General features: G+C 34.7%; 1 protein-coding gene across 6 annotated transcripts in view; it reads left to right on the top strand.

The window, feature by feature from the left end:
* Positions 1 to 20,552, top strand: part of Qki (QKI, KH domain containing RNA binding) — a 179,057-nt gene that overhangs the window by 108,398 nt on the left and 50,107 nt on the right. The gene's annotated exons all lie outside the window — the stretch shown is intronic.

Here is a 20,552-nt window from a genome sequence, read left to right as displayed (position 1 = left end):
TCTCTCTCTCTCTCTCTCTCTCTCTCTCTCTCTCTCTCTCTCTGTCTCTCTCTCTCTCTCACATGCACAAGCACATGCGTTTTCATATCACCAAGACAGATTGAGTCTACAGATGTGCTTTTAATGTTTTAACATTAAAAAAAAAAAAAGATATTTAGGCTAAGAAGTGTTTTGGACAATAGTTGTTTAATGAGCTGCTTGTATATACAAGAAAAGAGAATGGGCTTGATTGCTCACAATTTGATGTTTGAAAAATTATTTTTCCCATACATTTGCATATCTAATTGCTGTGTAATCAAAACTAAGTGAACTGTAGCTACTTCAAACTTTAAAATGAAAAGCAATCATCTTTATAGGAGGAGGAGCTCCCTTACATACAAGCTAGCCTGAATATTAGCATTATATTCTTATGTTTAATTATAGGTGTCTGACTGAGCAGTAAATTTATGCTTGTGTAATAAAGAAGTGAATGTGACCCTGAAACACCAGCTCAGCTTTGTTGTAGCATGCGTTGGCTTTGAGAGAAGTTAGCATCCATTGTGTATTTTGGTGATAAAGGATTGTGCTAGAATGGCTGTTAATTACCTGCCTTATTTGATCTAGAAAGTAGTGGCTCCACACGGTTCTTCCCACCAGTGCCAGTACTCAATTAAAACTTATATTAAACTGCTATAATGTGTTCAGCTATCTGTCTGGAAGACGACATAAGGTAAAGAAAATTAACTTTATTTTTTTTTCCAGCTGTTTGTTGGCAGCTTTGTTTTTTGTAAATCCTTTGAGGACACACACACACACACACACACACACGAAGTACTGTTTACCATAAGTCCTTTACGCATTTATAGATTCACAAGTTGAGACTTGATTTTTAAAATCTCGTTAATGTTGACTCCATAAGTACTTCTGACACATTTAATCTCGAGAAGAAAGGGCAGATGTATCCTGGATCCAAAGTTAAAAGATTCATGGTTGGGCCATACTCTATGATTTAAGAACTCCTGAAATATTTATCCTCCTTAAAGTTTCTGTGCTGTACTATACTTTAAGTGGTGAACTTGAAACTTGTTATAATTTCTTGTTAAACTTTCAAGGGTGAACTTGAAACTTGTTATAATTGTCATTTTAAAATTATATAATTGCCATTTAAAATTTTGTATACACTGTCACTAATTTCTCTTCCTGTTTTAGAAAATTCTTTGTCCCAAAATCAAGAACTTGGGGCTGGGAAGATGGCTCAGTGGAATAAGCACTTCCCTGGCAAGCGCAAAGGTCTGAGTTATCCCCAGTTCTGCCAAAAAAACAAACAAACAAAAAAAAACAAGAACTTAATATTGTTAAACTTCATTTAAAAAAAACACTGCTTTTTGTTCTTGACCCTATGAAAACTGTATTTTCTAGTTTTTGACAAAAGAACTTTTTATATTTTAATGACTACGTCTATTAGCGATTTAACATTTTACCCAGTTGTCACTTGGGCAGGTGTCATTTCAACCACTTGATTCTTGTATTGATAAATTTAGTAAAAATTCATTTTATATTTCTTGTTTTATTGTCTTGTAGTAGCTAACAAAAAAAATTGCAATTTTTAGCCATCTATATTTAAACAAGTGGACTGGTGAGTAGTTTTTAAAAGTTAATTTGGAGCTCAGCAGCACAGTGCCTACCTGGCAAGTACAAGAAAGGTTCTCCTTTCAATTTCTGGTACAAAAAGTTTATCAGAAAGTATTTAAGTTATTCTTGTGAAATGTTCTCAATCTGTTTGACATTTTTGTTGTTGTTGTTGATTTCTTGCATAGTGTATTTAATAAAGCATTACCTTTTGAAAATTCTGTATATAATTGAGGAATCAACCAATGAAATCTGAATATATGGGAGTTTTATGGTTAAAGAAAATCCCTGTGCTTTGTACAGGACAGCTATAGCTGCAGGGAATTTCATTGTACAAATAAGGACTAATGCCTTTGTTCATCACATGATTTGTGATCTTGGAATGTCTCCAAGTTCCTACTTGATTTTTCTGGTTCTTATTTAGGTCTTTCAAACCATTTTGTAAATTTTAGGTAATATTTTCAGACAATACAGCCATTTCACCACATAACATGCCATCTTTATTCAAGCATGTTGAGACTATTTTATTGTCAGTTACAGTTTTGTCAGAGTAATAACCTTCAGTGATCTCTGTAACATTATGGTGGGATGCTTGACACTGTTTGAGAATTTTAAATTACTGTGACCCTTAGTGTCCAGTGTTTGAGCTGGTCACTGGAATTGTTTTATATATACTGTTGAATTAATTTACAGTTTTCATACATAATTACAGTTCTTCAGTACTGTGTTTTCACATTGCATTACCCACCTATCTGTCTACCTTTATCCTTCCCATCACTTTCTGATAGTAGTAGTGTTGGTTAATGTGTGTATTTTTATACCGTGTGAATCCAAAACACACTGATATAAGCAAAGACTGAACTAAAGATCACATCTGGGATAACTGTAGGGCAATATGACTGGAACATTGACTCAGAATCAATAAAGGGTATTAAATGAAGCTAGTCTCAAAAGGAATAATCTGTAATTTTGCATGAGCTATATCACCTGTGAATAGAAACTGTGTTCCTTGTGGCAGTAGGTAGGAGAGATAGTGTAACTAGATGAAGTACTAAGTTGTTTGGTTTTGAATACTGGGCTAGTTAGAATTCCTATGACAGAGATTTGAGTTGTCAAGGTAGGAATTTGAGGGCTTCTGTTTCTTGCAATGAAAGAGTCAATTTCTGTCAGACTGACTCTTAAGTAATTAGGAACTAGAGAGTAAAATTAAGCAGAATCTGAATAGAGTCAGTCGTTGGAAGAGGAAGGTTGGTATGGTGAATACTAATTTGCCTGCTGTTTAGCCTCAGGTATGTTATAAATTTGGTGAAATCCCCACCTTTTCAGAAAGGGGGAAAGAGAGAGGGTCTAATTCTATAGACCACTGGATTACACAGGTGGACAATGGGATTAAAGCATCTTGGCTAAAGATGTGACACTGAAACTAAAGTTGCCACCCAAGAAACAAACAGTTCTCATTTGTACCAAGGTATTTGTTTACCAGATCCAAAAGCAAACAAAACAAAAATCCTCAAATTAAAACTTTACGTATCTAGATTTAGTATGTAGTTAAGAAACAAACCCGTAAATGAAATCATATCCTTAACAGACAATCATCTGACAAATCTGTACTTTAGAGGTTATACATTTTCTAAAGCATCTATTTCAATAATTCTTTAAAATAAGATTAGAAGACGTATCTAATCCTAGCAGAGAAATAGAATACAAGAAATCAAAATAGAAATTTTAAGACAGAGAAATGGTATAACTGAATAAATTCACTGCATATACTTAACAGAATATGTATGAAGATAAAATAAGAGAAATTTGCCATTGTAGAAAAAAAAGATGAGGGAAGTTTAGATAAACCGTGAATAGCACATCATATGGTCTAACATTTGGAGTTCAAGGAAGAGAAAACAAATAAGGAGCCCCCCCCAAAAATTGAAAAAATAATGGCTGAGAATCACAGATTTTCTGAAAGACATGTGTAGGTTCATGCTACCCAATGAACAACAAGCAGAATGAATGCAAAGAATGCCCCATATATCTGTAGTGCATCAAAACAAAATTGCTGAATACCAAATATTGAAAGCAGAGAGAAAAGATGTAAGGAAATGATTAATAATTGGTTTTTTAAAAACAAAAGTAGGGTTCAGATAGCAAAATGTCTTTTAAAACTTAAACATAAAAAAAAAAATGCTAACCTTGACTTCTGTGTACAGTGGAAATGTATTTAAAATGACTGTAAAATAAAGATAATATCAGAAAATGTGAAAAGACTTTTTAAAACCTTGAGATGACAGCTGAATATAATTATGTATTGCAAACATATACTAATAAAAAATAAATCAATGTTAAAAATAGAGATGTGACACTAAGTGGAATGTTGATTATCTAGAAAAAAACTGAATGCCAATGATGATAAAACACTTGGGTAAATAGAATACCCACTCCGTTTAATACAAGTTCTTTATAATAACATGTGGCTGTTTAATGAGATAATTTTGTCTTGTGGAGCTTATAATCTTTGTATAAGTACTGTTCTGCCTGATTACTGTTTTTGTGTATAAGCTTAAAAATAATGCAGAGATACACAGGTGATATCACCAGAATAACTTCATGGGTTTTGCTCTGTGTTTTGTTTTTGTTTTCGGTGGCACTCCTAATTGAGCTCAGGGCCTCAGGGATGAAATTCCACATCCCAAGGGTCTTTCGAATGTTTTCTTTCAGTTTGGATACAGGGTCTTGCTAAGTTGCCCATGCTAGTCTCAAACTTCTGATTCTTTTGTTTCTGCCTTCCAGGGTGTTGGGATTATAGGTGTGTACAATCACATACAGGTCACCAACGATACTTTAAAAACTAAAATTCAATTTTTAGTTCTTCTAAAATGGAATTATAAGATACATTGAAAAAGAGGGAGAAAATGAATATTTGCCTGTCTATAGGTGAGTTAGTGTGGAAAGGAAGCTTAATGATCCCCTAAAGAAAAAGAAGAGGCTATAAATAGAAGGCCAGTAGCATCAAGAACAAGCAACCCATAAAAAGACAGAAAGCTTGTAGTTGACACAGAAATTTTGTATTTTCAGACTGAATCTAACTTCATATCTGTGATATATATAAAAAAAAATATAAGTGAAATTAGTGAATTAATCACATTGTTCTTTATCAGTTTTATTCAGTCATGTTTGCTCTGCCAGATAGTAGTCTGTGCTGCCAGGAGTGTTAACAATGCAGCATAAGCGACCCACTATTCCCTTAGAATTTTATTCTCAAGCTTTTCCAAATTTTGATATATTTTGTTATCAAGAACTGTGAAAGATCTGATATGTTTATCTTACTGCAAAGCTAGCAAGTTAGCTTGTTGTCATGATTTCATGGATACTGGCAGAAGACTAGAGATCTGGGGCTGGGGATCAGTGGTAGAGCACTTGTGTAGAAGACCAAAGACTTCTTGTTTAGACAGACTTTATTATTTAGAGCAAAAGTAGGAAGAGAGTGTCAGTATCATTAGAGTGATTCCTTGAGCCTGGTGTGCAGAAGGAGGCCATGCAGACACTAGATGACATCTACACTAAGTGGGTTATATTTCAGAATTGGAGCCTAAGGCCAAGGTCCCAACGCCTTGTTAGCAAGTAACAGACAAAACAGTGTCATAGTCTGTGGTGACCTTGACCTGCTGAGTTGCTTGTGAATGTCGAAACTGGTCAGTTTGAGGAAACATAGAAGCCTTGTACTTTGACACACTGAAAACATACCAAGGTGCTCAGAATCCCAGCCACAGTGGCTAGGCAGGGACAGGTGTGTCCTATCACTGCCTTAGCTTACAGCATTAGCAAGACATATCAGTTTTCATAAATGCTCAGATAACTCTAAGAAATGTTTTAGAATACATAATACCCTGTAACAAAATCAGTTAAGGGATAACTGAAAAATACTATAAATGATTTTAAAGTCCTTTAGAATACTTTCTGGAGGGCCGGCCAAGTAGCTCAGCTGATTAAAGCCCCTGAAGGTGCAGGGGCCAGGGGTTTAACCCCCTGGGCCTGCAGTGTCGGCACCACCCCTGGGGTGTGCTGAGAGGGCAGTTGAGACTGGGTGTAGTGGCGCAAGCCTGTAATCCCAGCACTTGGGAAACTAAACAGGAGAATCACTAGGAGACCAATCTAGTAGTGAAACACTGTGGACCCTTTCTTAAAATACAGAAGAAAAAAAAAAAAATGAATATGTTCTGAATCAGTCTTCAGAACAATAAAATTTGATAGATTTTTTTTTTTAGCTTTTTTGGTGTAACCGATTTAATCAATGTAATAGTTATAATAATTGTATATTTGTGTATAGTGTGCAGAGAAGGGATAGATAGAGAGAAATGTCCTAGGGCAGTGTTATGGCATGTGTCCCCCAAACCTTATAGCTTCGTAGGTGGGGCATTTTGGAAGTGGCTGGATCTAGGCCATGTGTGTGGGATTAAGGGTCTGAGCCTGGTTAAGGGTGTGTGATTACTAAAGTAATCTACCGATTGGTTAGATTGGTTAAGCACAGTTCACAGTGTGGATAATAGGAAGGCCTATTTTGGGTATGGCAGGTAGCCTGGAAATAAGAGAGATAGCCAGGTTGTTGCTACTCTTGTCTTCTGCTTCATTGCTGTGTTCCTCTGCCATACTGCCCTGTCTTGGAGCCAGCTGTCTCTGAACCGAAACCTCTTCCAACTGTGAGCTGAAAACTTTTTTTAACTTTGGATGTTGAGTGTATTATATCAGTGATGAGAAAAGTAACTAAGACAGATGGCATGACCACACTGAGAACATTGAACCTCACCATTAGATTGAATTGGGTGCTTGTCTGATTCAGTTTGCGGCCAGAATTGTGGGAATAATTGATTTTGTGAAGTGAAGTACCACAGTATTATGTATCAGAGAACATGGGTAAACTTGGCTAAATACACTTGTTTTACTATATACTCAGAATTGAAACTAATGTTCTTTAAAGAGCACTGTATTAGTCTACCTTCATTACAGTGCTAAAATATATTGATTTTTTTAACATATAAAGTAATTTGAAAAGGGAGCAATAATATGGTCATAGGTCATCCCATTTATGGAGAGACTTTCCGTGAGCTTTATTGATAATTTTCAAAACTTTTACAAAGTACTTTAAATAGAGAATAGTGTGTCTTTTCTGGCTTAACTAATTGGTTTTTTTAATGTAAGGCATAAATTAAATCTTCTGATTGATAATTGCTGAGAAATTGAAGACTTTTACTTCTGTCTGGGTCAAATCTGTTCACCCTATTGTGACAAAATCTATTTGTGGAGGAAATTCTTTACAAATAGATGAGATCTTTAAAATTTTTACTTTTGAAATTTTATGAAGTTGAAACTTTATTTTGATACAGGTAATGGAAATCAGGACCTTGCCCTTGCCAGGTAGGCGTTAATGCCATTGAGCTATCTCCCCAGCTGAAACTATATTGAAGGTGAACTGTTAATGAAAAATGCATCTATATCCACCTAGAAAAGCAGTAGCAGATGTACATATTTATTATAAGTAGTTGGCCTCACATAATTATTCATACTTCTGAGTCCAGAGTCCACAAAGCAGTCATTGATAGGGCAGATCCAGGGGGAAGGAGATAGCTTTTGTAAACCCCAGGTAGTAAGTGGTTACCATGAGTTTAGAGAAGGCTTAAACTGCCTTTTAAAGAATTTTAGATGATCAAGTCTGTACCACATATGATAATCTGATTAATTAATTACCTCTGCAAAACCCCATCACAGCAACATCTAGAATTGTGTTCAGTGAGTGGCTAGCAAAAAGAATAAAGTGTACTACACAATGGCCACTACCTCTCATTACCTTCCAACTTGTTTTTTAATCTTTTATTTATTTATTTGGTACAGGGTCTTGCTACACAGCTTGGATTTTTAGTGATTCTCCTGTCTCAGCTTCCCTGGTGCTGGTATTAGAGTGTAGGTCACCACGCCTGGTTTTGGTGGTTGGCACAACATGCCTAGGGTTCCCAGGCATAGTGTGCAGTTCCAGGGATGGAACTGAGATCCCTTCACTTGCTAGGCAGGCTCTTAGATTGCTGAGCTCTCTCCCCAGCTCCATCTCTTCCAGCTTTTGAGAAGGATTATGCATAATGGACCATTTTCACCAGAAACATACTGGAAGTGACATCCTGGCAACTGTAGGTTAGTGTAGTTAAAACATCACAAAGCCATTCCTTTTATTATCTTTTTTGATACTACAGGTTAATTTCATTCAGGCATGTGCAATATAAATTTAAGTGCTATTGGATAACATAAATATTTAATTTAATCAGGATGTTATGTAGTCCTTTTTTAGTTTATATTTAATCTATGCTTAATACATGGATTTACCCTATTGGATTTATTCCCATTTTTTTCCCCTACCATCAGTTATGTATTTAACATATGCAGATTCCTTTTAATACTTAACATGGACAAATTTTACTTCAATTCATGTAATCAACAGATGTTTCAATATTATAAATGACAATGAAGTATAGATACTGTCTAGGGGAAACACAGGCATAGTGGTGCCAGTTTGTAACCATAACACTTTGAGAGGCTGAGGCAGGAGGATCACAAGTTCAGGCCCATTATGGGCAACTTACTGACTTAGCAAAACCTGTCTCAAAATAAAAATGGGTTGATGATATAGCTCACCACAAATATAATAGATTCAGTTTGCAGTCCTCATCATTGGTGTGCCAACTCCCAGTGCTTCCCCAAAACAAAACAATGACAAAAAGAAGGCACTAGTTAGAATCTTGCTGGGGGAATCTTATTTTCCATGAAAAATGCATTACTTTAGCTAAAGAGTTAATTAGTTTCTTGATATTTTTATTCAACAAACATTTTAAAGGTTATTTTGGCCAGGGATATAGCTCAACAGCACAGCACCTCCTGGCAAGTGTGAGAATTTGAATTGAGTTCAATTCCTGGTAGGGAGGAAAAAAGCTACTTTGCAGTGTGCTGAGTACTGAGGATCTAATCAAATAATAGTCAAGATTGATAAGCATAAATTTTAATTAGAAAGGGTATAAGTAAGCAAGTTGGAAAATGTAAGCAAGTTGAAAAATGTTTTATATATAGAATTTCTCATTGGTTATTTGAACTTTTTTCCCAGTAATGGCTACTATAATTAAGGGAAACCATAGACCCATCTTCATCCAGTTTCTCTGGATGAGATTATAAAATACCATAAACTATGTGAACGATTATTCACCTTTAAAGAAACTTTTTATTGATATTGAAGGACTTAATACAATGATGTCAAATCATTTAGATCTTTCAGTAGATTCACAACTAATTTAATATTTTGTTGATAAATAAGATATACATGGAAATATTATTAACTGTGAATATTGAGGTTGTAGTTTGTACATGTAAATGAATTGTTTTTACTTCCCAGGCTACAGGTTTTGGTATTGTGGTTTCATTTGTGTATAATAATTTGGAGGAGCTTTGTTTAGCATGGAATAATTAGAGCAACATGTTTCATTCAATCCTTAAATTTTCTATCTATTCATAGAATGCCTTATATTTTAAAAAGCACTTGTGAGATAAGTATAGGAAAGTCCCCAACAAATCTGCCATTTCTACCTAAGTATAAATGGGTATTATAGTTTTGCATCTATTTATGGACATAGGGATTTATTACTAATTAACCCTTTCAGAATAGAATGAAACAAAAGTACATAAATATGAGATATGTAATTGTAATTCACACAAGAAAAAATATGCTCTTTCTACTTACTAGAACCATACAAAGTAGAAATGGTAAGCAGTTGTTGAGACTTTGACTCTGTTTGGGTCTGTAAGCTGAGCCTCTGGAGCAGTGCTGCCTGCCGTGCACAGTGACTAACCCTCAGCTGCCCTGAAGCCTGTGCACATGCAGCAGCACCACTGGAGAATGAATTTTTAAAAATGCTTCAACTTAATAACTGATATATGTACTTTTACGGTACATATCGGTCTTACTCTTGGGTAAGTTCTATTTCAGAAGTACTGAAAGGAAGTAATGATTATTCTATCTTCAAGAAAAAGAAAGCTGAAGTATTTAAGATACTATTCTGCTTTAACTGTATCGTTTTATGGTCATGTTTTGTTAGATTATGAAGGGCCATAAATAAGACAGATTTTTGGATTAGAAGTGCTAGTTTTTTTAGGTTTCAGATGATAGAAATAGTATAAATATAGGAGAAATGTACACTGGGAGAATCTTAGAGTCACTTGGTTTTTCCAGTGATTTAAATTATTGAAGCTTTTTATCTACTAAGAAATGTGATAGAATTTTCAGTTAAGATCAAAGCTAATAAGATATTCACATCAGATAATCTTAAAAGATACGCACATTTTATTTTTTAAAAATTATGTATGTATGTACTTGATACAGGGTCTCACTATGAAGCTCTGACTCATAGTGATCCTTCTTTCTCAGCCTCCTCAGTGCTGGCATTACAGGCGTGTGCCACCATGCCTGGTTTTGATGACTGGCATGGTATGTGATACTGGGAATCAAACCCAGGTCTTTGCACTTGCTAGGGATGTGCTTAGACTGCTAAGCTATCTCTACAGCCCACTACATACATTTTAGATGAATATATTTATATAATTAACCTTGGATTTACCTTTTTTTGTTGGGTGGCAGGCTCTGGATACATTTCCAGGCTAGCCTTTTGTGCTCCTGGGCTAAAGCCATCCTCTTGCTCCAGCTTCCTAGGTAGCCAGGACTATAAATGCTATTCACAGTATGCTCAGAGTAAACAGTGATTAATTACTATTTTATTTTTTTGTAGCTTTGATTTGGCAGCTTCCTAAATGAGGAACTGGAAAATTACTGATGCTTGGTTGTATTAGACTATAACAAGAACAAAGTTTTGAATTACAATTAAGGGAAATCCTTGTTAGCTGGAAAGCTGTCTTTTGAGTTACACGATCTAAATGCTGAATACTGTGAGCTTGTCATTGCCTTCAACATTTCTTTCATTTGATCTTTGCAACCATGTAATCTATTGAAATGAGTAAGACTTTAGATACAGTTACTTTAAATAATGAGTTGTAAAAGATGACAAAAGAAATGAAATTTTACTGCCATTAAAGTCTGTATTCCTGTGACTCTATATTAAATCCCCTTGCCCACTTTTTTAGGAGGTAGGTAGTGTAGGGAAAAGACCTCTTGTGTTTCCTTCTACTTAAATCAATTCTTTATATTTGCTTTCCAGTCTACAGTGAGCAAATGGTAATTCAAGGTTTCTAACAAAAATAGTATGGTTTGTCAGTAAAGAAAATGAAATCTCCATTAATGCTTAGCACTGCTAAGCTCCATGGACCACAAAAGTTATAAATTATGTGCCTCTTTCCCTATCAAGGCTCTCTTCTGACTAGTTTTCCCTTGGACACATAGATAAGCATTCCAGAATTCTCAGACGTAACTCAAAATCTTTATTCTTTTGATATTGTTTAGCATTGATGGGCCCAAGATGATTTGAGGGCTGTTGTGAATTAATATTTGGGCAGTAAGAATGATGTGAATATCCACAGCACATTAGATTGATTAGGACACTGAAAAGGAACAACTGCAAATGATGACGTTGCTCTTTTTTTCTTGGTTGTACTGGCGATGAAATCTGGAGCTTTATATATACTAGACAAGTGTTCTAACATTGAGCTATGTTGCTAGCCTGTTTTTTTCTTCTAAAAGTGCCTTTTTAATACAGTAGGCCATGTGTTATTGTTTACTTAGATTTTGGAAATCCTAATAGATATTAAGCTGTGCTCTTTTTCTTGACATAAAACAGACACTGAATCTTTCAAGATAGTTCTTGGACTCTCATGCATATTTTTTTGTGTGTATGTGTATTTATTTCACAGAAGACAGATAACATTAATATTGCCTGACTAATAATTATTTGCATAGGTCTTGAAAGTCAGATATTTATTTTCCTTAGCCTGAGTAGAAAGTACTCAGTATAAATGAATAAAAAAATATAGTTCAGAATCTTAGTGATTATTTAATCAGTATATTTTATAACTTGATAATTTTCATTTTATAATACAACACTTTTAATGCATACCACATATGTTTAAAGTGCTTATTACATGCAAAATATCTTTTGGATGTTTAAGGAATAATTTCTAATTTGTAAGTACAATAGTGACTATTCAGTAATGGCAATGTGTAATGGTTAAAAGTATGGATTTGATAATGCTTGTAAATAAATTTATATGTTAATTATGACAGTATGAATGTATGCTAAAAAAACTAGTAGCACATTTTGTATCTGACATTTTATTAGAATACAGAACTGTTGTGTGTATACCTATAGAACAAATGTAAAAGTTAATACTCAAGGAAAGCTGACAAAAGTATAAATGAAGGACAGGTTCAGATCTGCATAGGTCAGAAGAATAAAAATATGAAATGTTAGTTGTGTATCAAGCTCTTATATGTTCTTTTAAAAATGTAGTCTAATATGAAAAGTGAAAAGATACTATGTTTATAGAGGTATATTATTCTGGGGTACAATATTAAGTATTGTGATAGAGTGATGAAATTCTGTGAAAGTAAAGGAAGGCAGAGAGAAATTCTGATAGCTTGGGATAACTTGGGAAGACATTATAGAAGTATTATTTGAATACTTTCTCTTTTTTTTTTTTTTTTCCTTTTTTTTTTTTTCTTTTTTTTTTTTGTGGAACAGGGGATTGAACTCAGACCCTTGTGCTAGCCAGGCAAGTGCTTATTCTACTGAGCCATCTCTCCAACCCCTTAGAATACATTCTCAAGTTTCATTAGCTTTTTTCCCTTTGCAGCTATTTTAGTACATTTTGTGTGGAGCCCATGAAAATTTCAACCATGGTTTATTCCTTTTTCCAGGAAATGGTTGATCCTCCTTTATATGTGAAAATCATATTCTAAAATGAACAACTGTGTTCTACTAAATTTCTGTCTAAACACTAGAATTACCTCAGAAAATTAACTTCTATACAGTAAGCCATGTAGTGTCATTCTTACTCTGACCTTTAAACTTTTATTACAGAAACTTACCGACATCCATGTGTGCATTTAAAAAAATTATCCTCTGGTTTCTGGTTATTATTTTCCATGAAATTACAGTGATTTTGATTAGTTTGTTCATTATGTATCATATTTAACCTTTCTTGTTGGTTTCTGTGGTAGTTGTAAGGTCTTCAAAGCCAGAAATGTTTCTGCTATTGTCAGTTCCACTGTATGGAATTCAGAGTTAGGTTTTGGTCCTTTAGTTTGTCTCATTTTTTTAAGGTAATTATATTTATTCCTGTTTTTAAAATTGTTAAATAGGCTGAATTATTTTATAAATTGGAGGTTATAAAACTGTAGGTTCTTTTTTTTCTAGTAATATTGATAGCTCTGACTTTTAAGTCTTATACTGTGTTCTAGTAAGTAGTGCGTAGTTAAGGGTTGTGTATATATATTCAGGTCAGTGGTAAGGGATATGCTGCTGACCCTGTTTCCATACTTCTAAGGGCTTTTTAATATAATTGGACTGGTAATGCCAAACAATGGTGGCTCTGATGATAAATTTTGCTAAAAGAGGAATTTTTTCAAATTGGGATTTTGATGATTTCAGAAGCAAATGTGGGTACAGGTCAGTGGTGGTGATCCTATGGCATGCATGTTATTTTTCTTTTAGGACAAAGGATGTTAATGTATGAGGTTTTTTCTTTTTTTCCTGTACTAAACCTTCAGTATTCAGGTTGCAGTGTTGGCACTTTGTGATAATAAGTAGGTTTTGGGTTGCAATTTGGGCTTTCATCTCTAAAAGGTGTAGGTAAATATGTTACTCTACTATTTTCTCTTTTTGGTGTACTATCAGCTAATATTTCAGTGACTTTTAATACTAAAGCAGATGAGTATTTCATTTTTCCATAGCTTTAATAATCGTTTTATGTGTCTAGTAAATGGAGAGAATAAAATCCCATACCCAGAATTTCACATATAAATTACTAAGACTCTTCAGCTAATGCTGTTGGAAAGAATTTTAAGTTCCTTGTGCAGTATACCCCTCATCCCTGTGGTACAGAGGATCGACTTCATGGTGTTCTTTATACTAAGCAAACACTCTTAGCAGTGAGCTACATTCCCACCCTCTTTATTTTTAAAATTTTGAGGTAGATTTTCAAAAAATTGCCCAGGCTGGCCTGTAATTTATGATCCTCCTGCCTTATCCTCTTGAGTAGCTAGAAGTTGATGAGCAACAGAAACTTAGACCAAAAGAATGTCTTATAAGGTCTTTTACTTTAGTCTTAGTCTTTACTAGTTTTGTTAAAAATAAACCAGTTGTTGGTCCTTAAGCTTGCCAGAAGTGAAATTAAAAAACATGCCATCATGTTTTTAATCTTTTTATGGAAAGCTCTATTCACATTATTTCAGTTTTCTAGCCTTAATTATATCAGGGTCCTGCTTGACTGCCATAATAGTTTTGTTCAAAATTGCTTCTGCATATTGTAGACTCCTCAGATGTAGAGTCTTACTTGTTTTTGTAGTGATTGGCGTAGTCCATTATTAGTGGGCCAGGACTAGGGTTACATAAGTTTCACTTGCCATACAGTAATTAATTAGTGGAATTGATACATGAAAATTCGGAGGAAAATACGTCTGGCATTAGTTAGGATGTTAGTGTTTTCTTGAAAGAAAAACATTGTGAGTAGTCCTTTTGCTTTTAACTTGGTAAGTATTCACCGTAAAAGAACAAAAGTTTACTTTGAATTAGCAAACTGTTATGCTTAATTCAATAAGCATTTATTGAATGCTTGCTAACAGGCTTTTCTTAGATGATGATCTCAGTAAGTTAGATGTAAAATTATCCTAGTGTTTGTCTATTGTTAAGGAATAGTTTTGAAAACATGATTGTTTGATTCAAGTATAAAAGTTGTTTTGAGGTCCTTTTTTTTTTTGGTGGTACCAGGGATCAAACTCAGGACCTTGTTTTTTCCACTGAGCTATCTCCCTGGCCCCAGGGTCACTCTTTATGGCTGGAGTCAGCAAGGAATCAGACTACATGAAATGTACTTTATGTCCAGTTTCTCAGCAGACATTTCTCAAATTAACTTCACATTACACCAATAAACAAGATAGTTGTATGAATAAGCTTAAATACTTGATACACACACACACACACACACACACACACACACACACACACAGTAGCAGTGTTATTGGAATCTACTTCAATATAGAACACTTCTGAATACCTTTCCAAGAGGTTTTGGTGTGTGAACTTTCACATTAGGAGCACAGTGGGAACATACATTGGGTACTCATTTGTCTGACTACAAATGCATAATTAAAAGAATCTATTGGCAGAGGTCAGGACAGTCAGTGTATTCTGATGCTTCATGTTACAAAATTACTGGTTTTCAAACATACTGTAATTAGAACATAATTCTCATAGGCAGAGACTCATCAAGTTTTTATATTAAAATCCATTCCACAATAAGTAGGTTCTTTCCTGTTGAGAATTTTGTTTTTATTTTGTATTATTTTATATTTATCACTGTAAACAGCAGCTTCTGAAATGAAGTGGATGATCTCTTATTGAAAAATTATTATTTTTGGACAGCTGTGTTAGCTCTGAGTTAATAATATTGATGATACACATCAAATTTTAGTTTTAATAACCTCATCATTTAGAAACTTTAAAGACTGAGGAAAACCTGTGTATAAGTTAAATGACTGTAGGCTTATTCTTTTTATCCACTGTATTTGTATCCTTAAAGTTTGATAGATTATAGATAGAAGTAATCTATTTTGGCAGATGCTTTTCTCCTAATTCTTGCTATTCCTCCTGTGACTTGCTCAGGAATTCTCTTATCGGGAAACAGCTTGGCAATTAGGGGATGCTCCTCTGTGGAAAAAGATTACCATATTTCTGAATTTTTTTACCCTACATCCAAAGTCCCTTAAATTTCTGTCAAGAGAAGACTTAGATTGTACGTAAAAAAATTTAAAATGGTAAAGTTCAAAAGATAAACTGTGTTCTTTTTCTTCTGGCTTTTTGTTAACTTATGATACTATTTTAAGGCAGTTTGCCTAATTTTAGAATTCTCATGTAGCTGAATTATTTGGCTGAGATGATAGGCAGTAAAGTTGCCTTCACTGCATTCAGTAGCACATTGGTACTGAACAAGCCATGTCTGCCTCAGCCTCCTTCATAACACATTTTAAAAATAATAGTCTCAGTCATGCAGTTTAGTTAGGACTGAATGAGCTTATGTATTTACATTATTTAGCATCACATTTGAAAGACAAGCAGTATATATTTAATAAAAGCTTAGTTGGCATCATGGTGATTATCATTTTCACTTTTAACTTTATCACCTGAAAGAATAAGTTATCTGAAATTTATTTCTTTATAGTTTGCTTATCAAGAATGTAGACCATAGTAAACTATCACTAGTAATTGTATATGCCTGATGTTTGATCAGGTGTGACTAGCATTACAAAATTCCTTAGTATGCTATTAAACCTTCATTACTGTATCAATAAAGCTATTTTATTTCCATTTCCTTGAATCCTCTCGTCATTTCTACCTATGTTAAAGCTTTGAATTTGCTATTTATGCATATAATAATAATATTTGTATTTTTTAGGGAAGGATCTATAGGGTGTTCAGAGTCTCACTACTAGATGGGACTTGTAGTGATCTCCCTGTATACAGACTCCCAGGAGCTGCAATTACAGGCATGCACCAACATGCCCAGTCTTATACCTATAATTATTTATGATTTTAGTCTTTACTGACATTTTTCTTTGTTACAGTTGGAACTAGCTATTTTTAAAGTTACAAAAAAGTGAAAATGCATGATCTTATCAGTTTTTGAAAGCATGTTGCTTTGTTTTACAAACTATAAGTAAAAATTTATTTTGAAACAATAGATGCAGGTTTTTTTTGCTTTGTATTTATTCTTTGCTTTTAATCTGTTGAATTGGCTCAAAGTATGTATTTTGTTTGAGACAAGGTCTCTTGGTATGTAGTTCAGGCTTTTCTAGAGCTCACTGTGTAGTCCAGGTGTTACAGTTTGTGTCTAGATGTCCCTTCAAAACCTCATGTAGTCCTAGGAGTGACTGAATGTAGAGTTTATGATTGATTCATTGCTTGGTGCTGGGATTACGGGTTTTGGGTGTGAGTGCTACACCCACCCTGGGTAGGTATTCTACATACAATACAGGGGACAGAAAGAATCTTCTCTTGCTGCCATGAATTGTTGCTCCTCTGCCATGCATCCCTGCCTTTGAGCCAGCTGACTGAAATCCCCACAAACTGAGCTAAAGAAACTTCCTTATTTTGGGGCATTGGATATTTTGTCTCAATGACAAAATGGGAGAAAAATGAGAGAAAAGTAACTTAAGATACCAGGCTAGCCTAGAATTTACAAGCAATATCTTGTCTTAGACTCTCCAGTGCTGAGATTACAATTATGCACGCCTGGCATTGGCCAAAGTATTTTACAACTCAAAAATTGAGTCCTTCAGTAAAACTGGAAATTTATGCTTGAACTTTTATTCTGTGTTCCTTTCATGAAGGTAATAGTTTCCTTTCTAAATTTTTTAATTTTTCTCATTCTTGTGTATATAAGTTTCTGTGATAAGATTTTAGTTTTCTTAAAATTAAGCTCTTCTGAAATACTTTAGATTATAAATGTTCCTTTCTTATCCTTGTGTTAATACTGTACTGCTGATCTCCCCCTACATGCGCACAGCATTATAGTCACACATGCAACACAAACAATGTTTTGTTTGCTAATTATAACACCTTGAAGATTGGCTTTGTTGAATTTTGACTTAATGTGAATTTACCTACTTCTTTACACGCCTGTTAATTGGATTGGATGCCAGATAGTGTGAGTTTTATTGGATGGGTTGGATATTTTTATATATCTATAAGAATCAGCTTTGTTCTGGAGCATAGTGAAGTAATTGGAAAATAGTTTGGTCCCTTTAGGTCTTGCTTTTCACATTTTCTTAAGCAATACTCTGAGACTAGCTTTAACTGTTTCTCCTACTGAGGCAAAATCCTTCAGGGTTGTTCTTGTGAATCATGAAATTTTCAGTCTGGCTCTTTGTGAGAACCAGAACATACTTGCTGACCATGATTGGGGTGTAGGAGGTGGAGGGAGCACAGTTTTTTCCTGGCCTCTGCAGTTTTCTGCCAACACTGATTAATGTTCAGTGAAGAACTTGAGTGGGCCTTTGGCAGTTCTCAGTTCCTTGGACACTTACCTTGGTCCTCCATTCCAGGAGACAGCTGGACCCAGATCTCAAATAATTAAGCTGAGCAGTTAACTGCAAAGGGCCTCTTTGCCAGAATTGCCCTCAGTTGCCTGACTTTAAATGGCTTGAAATGTCTGTTCCCTGTGGTTTGGTTGTTTCAGGTGGGACAGTGAATCTGGTTTCCTGTTACTTGATCTTGACTGGATTTGGAAAAACAGGCATGCTTTTTAAGTTCTGCAAGGTATACTGTGCCAGCCCCAACCCCAGGATATGCTGAGACAGTGATTGTGACTGGGCCTAATGGTGCACACCTGTAATCCCAGCACTGGGGAGGCTGTAAACAGGAGGATCACTATGAGTCCTATCTGTGCAATGAGACCCTGTATACCTTATCCTAAATACAAAAATAAAATAAGATCCACCAGGTAATAAAAGTAACTTTCATAGATCCACCAAAAGGAAAAAAAAGGTGAATATAAATATATATCATACGGAGGAAATATCAGCATTCTTCAACATGAGGATTAAAATCTGTGTTTAAACATGGATTTTTTTTTCTCTGAAAGTATTTATGCACATTTTATATTGCTTGCTGTGCAGCTAACTTCAGCATTCCGTTTCTTGATTGACTGGTTCTAGCTTCTCATTTATTTTTTCTTTCTTTCCTTTTTTTTTTTTTTTTTTCTTTTGGTGGAACTAGGGATTGAACTCAGGCCCTTATGCTTGCCAGGGCAGCACTTATTCCACTGAGCCATCTCCCCAGCCCCTCATTTATTTTTTCATGGTGTCTCATAAGCAAAAAGTAGTTTCTTTTAGTTCTAATTGTTAGATATTTATTTCCCAAGCAATTTAATTAGTAATTAAATACCTTAAATTGAAAAAAATTTAAGCTACTTTATTAATTAATCTATATTTTTTTGGATTCTGCTCACATTTTCCAGCTTTGGAATCAGATGGACGTTGCCTCTTTTATTGTTTCATGTTTGATTTTGTTTGTTATTTTGAGAGAATCTTGCTATGTAGTGTAGACTAGCCTGGAACTTCACAGCAATCCTCCAGGTTCATCATCCCCAGGTGCTAGGATTACAGATATGAGCCACCACACCCAGCCTCCACGTTGATTTTTGCATATTTTTATAACCAGCAAAAATCTAGCTCTGTGAAGATATGTCATTATCAAAAGGATTTACTAATATTTAATACTGAAATATACATACTTTGAGTTGTTTACATATTGGCTAAACATTGATTGGTACTGTTTTCCTTTAATTTCCAAATATTCCTTGGGACTTTGTAAGCCCTGGATTATGCTGTCTGAATCTACACTTCAGAGAGTCAAGGTTGGTCTAACCCTTCCAACATGTATATGCATTTTTCTACTAATGATAATAACTGAAAATAAAGCAAGAATACATACTTCAGTGTTAGAACTTCTGTCTTCATTCGTTAAGCTCAGTCATGAGTTGTAAGAGAAAGCTACTTTATTATACCAGTTTTATTTTCTTTTGATTGTCATCTCAAAAGCAACAGGTATTATTTACTATTTGTGATACTTTGTGTTAAACCACTTGCATTTTCATTATGCATAAATATTTTAAAATTGTTATATTTTAACTTATAAGTGTATATATATGTTATACTTATAAAATGTAAAGGAAGAATCAGTTCTGAAATTGTGGTGGGCATGCATGGTGTCATACTTGAAATCACAGAGGATCACAGTGAGTTCAAGACCAGCCTGGAATACAGAGTGAGATTATGTCTTTTTAAAAAACAAAACCAAAAACACTGAAATTATAATGCCTTAGGTGAAAGAATAGTGCAGCACCTGTCCTTCTGTAGCTTGCCAGGACTTTCAGTATGCAAATATTCCTTACTAGATGATTACAAGTCATTAAGGATGGCTGGGCATGGTGGTGCAAGCCTGTAATTTCAGCACTGGGGAGTGTGGGACAGGAGACTTACTATGAGTTCAAGACCAACCTGAGCTACAGAGTGAGTTCAGGGACAAACCTGAACTACCTAGTGAGACCTTATCTTTCTCTCCCCTCTTCTAAAAAAAGCCAAGGGAATAGATTATAGATATTTTCTATAGAACTATGACTTGATATAAGGAAAATGTGATCTTAAAATTCATTTTCAAGATATGATCTGATGGAAATGTAGTTAGAATTAGTCTTATGCTTATAGTGAAATGTTGCCATAAATAATACTTGAAATATCCAAAACAAATAGCACTTCCTCTACACAGTAGCAGCTGTTTTGCAAAACACTAATGTTGACTACAAATTAATGTTATTAAAAACAATCATAATTGGGCTGGCCAGATAGCTCAGCAACTAAAGCAAAAGTGCCTGCTTAGGCAGGTGCAGGAACCAGGGTTCGATCTCCCAGGACACACTGAGCCGGTGATTTGAGACTGGGCATGGTAGCATGCGCCTGTAATCCCAGCACTTGGGAGACTGAAAATAGGAGGATCACTAGGAGTCCAATCTGTGTAGTAAGGCCCTGTAGACCCTGTACTAAGTACATTTTTAAAAAATCATAATTGAATGAAAACATCACTGAATTTCAAAATTAAAACTTGGGTTCAATTTCTAAATTGATAGCTTATTTGCTATGTGATAAGTAATTTGATTTTGATGAGTTCTCACTCTCTAAAAAACAGATAACATGCTTCTTA

Source organism: Octodon degus, unplaced genomic scaffold (genome assembly GCF_000260255.1).
Source record: "Octodon degus isolate 3935 unplaced genomic scaffold, OctDeg1.0 scaffold00112, whole genome shotgun sequence".
Taxonomy (NCBI): domain Eukaryota; kingdom Metazoa; phylum Chordata; class Mammalia; order Rodentia; family Octodontidae; genus Octodon; species Octodon degus.
This window is presented reverse-complemented; position numbering and strand designations above follow the sequence as displayed.